This window comes from Seriola lalandi, unplaced genomic scaffold (genome assembly GCF_002814215.2).
Source record: "Seriola lalandi dorsalis isolate HSWRI2012SDOR001 ecotype SW California unplaced genomic scaffold, Sedor1 jcf7180002054290, whole genome shotgun sequence".
NCBI classification, from domain to species: domain Eukaryota; kingdom Metazoa; phylum Chordata; class Actinopteri; order Carangiformes; family Carangidae; genus Seriola; species Seriola lalandi.
This window is the reverse complement of record NW_019524843.1, coordinates 383,856-386,583: the sequence shown is the minus strand read 5'-3', so window position 1 is coordinate 386,583 and position 2,728 is coordinate 383,856. Positions and strand designations below refer to the sequence as shown.

General features: G+C 35.4%; 1 long non-coding RNA gene across 4 annotated transcripts in view; it reads right to left on the bottom strand.

Annotated features, from left to right (window-relative positions):
- Positions 1-1,670: 1,670 nt before the first annotated feature.
- Positions 1,671-2,728, bottom strand: part of LOC111654802 (uncharacterized) — a 28,821-nt gene continuing 27,763 nt past the window's right edge. For all 4 annotated transcript variants that reach the window (XR_002760759.2, XR_015437223.1, XR_002760760.2 and 1 more), the window contains exon 4: positions 1,671-2,307. This is a non-coding gene — a long non-coding RNA (uncharacterized LOC111654802). The remainder of the gene's footprint in view (positions 2,308-2,728) is intronic.

Here is a 2,728-nt window from a genome sequence, read left to right as displayed (position 1 = left end):
GAACCTGACGAAGAAACTGATTCAATTAATAAACTAACTCATTAAAACTCATCTAAATAGTGAAATGTATGATATTATTAAAATACATATGATATCTGAGGTTAAATTTAGATTAATCCAGATTTTGTTGGAAGATAATGAATCCCTATTTTATTTACAACTGATTTCAGGATGATCACTCAGCAGCTGTCCCAGTCAGGCGAAATATCTGGTTTAGTCCGGGTTTTGTGCCTAAACCGGACAGGAAGCTAGGACCAGACTCTTTGTGCAAAGATTTCTGGGAACGTGGGAGGGAAAAAAGCGCTGGAAGAAAGAAGCTATAGGGAAGATAGAGGACTAATTAGAGACTGAAGGAGGGAGGGATGGACGGAGGCTGTCAGAGGATGTGGTTGCTATAGATACTTGGCATGATGCCAGGTGGAGGCAGAACCAATTTGCATTTATTCAGATGATGGCTGTTCTCTCTCTTTCTCTCCCTGCCTCTCTCTCTCGCTCTCTCTCTCTCGCTCTCTCCCTCTTTCATCCCCCCTTCCCAGAAATAAAAGCAGCAAAACAGCCTCTCTTCCATTTTAATTTCTTCCATTTCACATTTATCCCAAACAATTCAATTTCCTTATAAAGCAAGTTTTTTTTTTAATGCAAAACCCAGAGAATACTGATTCAAAAATACAAAACATTAACCTACTTATACCTGAAGAAAAACACATATATGCTCTTCTGTTGAATATTTTCAATATTATGCTGATTTTATTTGATAGTGCCACTAACAAAATTTTTGTTCTGTTAGAAAACCAACAGGCTTTTTTTTTCTTCTCCTTTCTTTTCTTTTCTTTTTTTTACCGTATTAGAGATTATGTGATTGTGAAGCTGAAACCTGCAAAACCACACTGTTTTCTTCTTTAATTTCTATTTAATTTAGTTTTAACTATACCTAACCATTTCTCTATCTTTTTTTATTGAAAATATAAAGAACACAATTCTGCATTACTGTCCTTAAGGCCTGTGGACAGTTTCATGTAGGCCTAAATTTGTTCCTTGGGTTAACCTCAAAAACAAAATGCAGCATTTATTTTAGATAAAAAAAACCTCAAGCATAAAAAGCCCCTTCATTGCAGTTTTGGTCTTATCGCCTATTCAAAATTCACTGTACTGGGTTAATGCACAACATACTAATTAACGTGCTCTGAGGAGTCTGGCCTGCACAGTAGATTAGTTAGCTGGTGTTGGGCCTTTTGACTAAAAGACAATTATTTTTGAAATTTCATAATATTTCTTATTTGTATAAAATATTTATTTCTCTGCACCAAAAATGAAAAAAATAAAATAAGACTAAACAAAAAGCCCAAAGGACTATAACAAAATAAAAGTCTCAATCCTGAAAAAGACTGAGAAAAACAATTAAAATAAATTCATTACGTTGTAAAATTCTGAACTAGATAAGGCTTATTTCTTTTGTAACAGCAGGTAGTGTTCATTTTTTAAGTAAATGAAAACGTGTCGCTACAGTTTCCACAACGAATGACACTACACCAGATTTAATTTAACAGAAGCAACTTGTATGAAAACAGGAAACAGCAATAAACATCTGCCCTGCTCTAATTCTAACTGTGAGAGCTTTTACTGAAAATATGTTTAGTATGAAGACTGAATAAATTCACTGGAGCTCAACATCAAATTTTACGTTCTCTTTATTAATCACATTGATCACATATAGTTATACCATATATACACACAAAGGTTTACAACAACTCAAGTTATTTGAATGACACAGTGAAAAAAGACCTTGGAGTACTTTTCAGCTGACTCATCCTTGACAGCTATAGCATGGAGTGACAGGTCTTTTGAGGTAAAATAAATAAATTAAAAAAAACAACCAAAAAAAAAAAAAACAACCAAAAACACACACACACACACACACACACACTTCCAATGAGTCAGGATTAAACTTGGATGGATGTATTTAATAGCGTCATATATTAGTTAACATCACCATGGATACGTTTGGAAAATTAAACACAATATTCATTTTAGTTCTATATTTTAATATAATAAATCTCAACCCACAGACACATATGATGTTTAACGATAAAAACCCAAGGCACAGCTGTTGGAAAAAAATATTCTGTATCTCTCTGTCAGTGTCTTTTTCTTGGATTCAGTTCAGATTTAGTGTTTCACCTCTAGGTGTTAATTGTGCAGCTGAAAAATCTGCAAAAATTGGTTAGTCCAGTCCAATCTGGCCAGAAATCCTTTTCTTCAAATCAAAAGTTGTCCTGCCAATCAGTAAGTTTCCAGTGCACCATCAATCTGCAAGGAGGAAAGAAGACAGAGCAAATTAGTGACAGAACTGGGACACAGAATTAAAAAGAATAAAAAAAAAAAAACGTAACAAAATTGTCCTATTTTTTTACAGCCAAGATCATAAAGAACAGTGACACTGCCTGAGGTATAACTACAGCCGAGAGTTCAGGGTGGATAATTGTGTCTGTGTGTCATGTCACAGGACTGACACAGCATTTTTCGACTACAAAAAAAAAAATATGTTGGGCTGTTGACGGGGCAGTGGAGATGGAGATACAGGCGGGACTCCCTCCTCATGACTACCAATATCTGTCTGTGTTTGAGTCTACGCTCAGCCACCTTTGACCTTTAAAGTCTGGAGCGTCAAGAGGACACACAGTCGAAAAGGGACCCCCACAATTGTGCCTGAGGGAAAAGACATGCACGC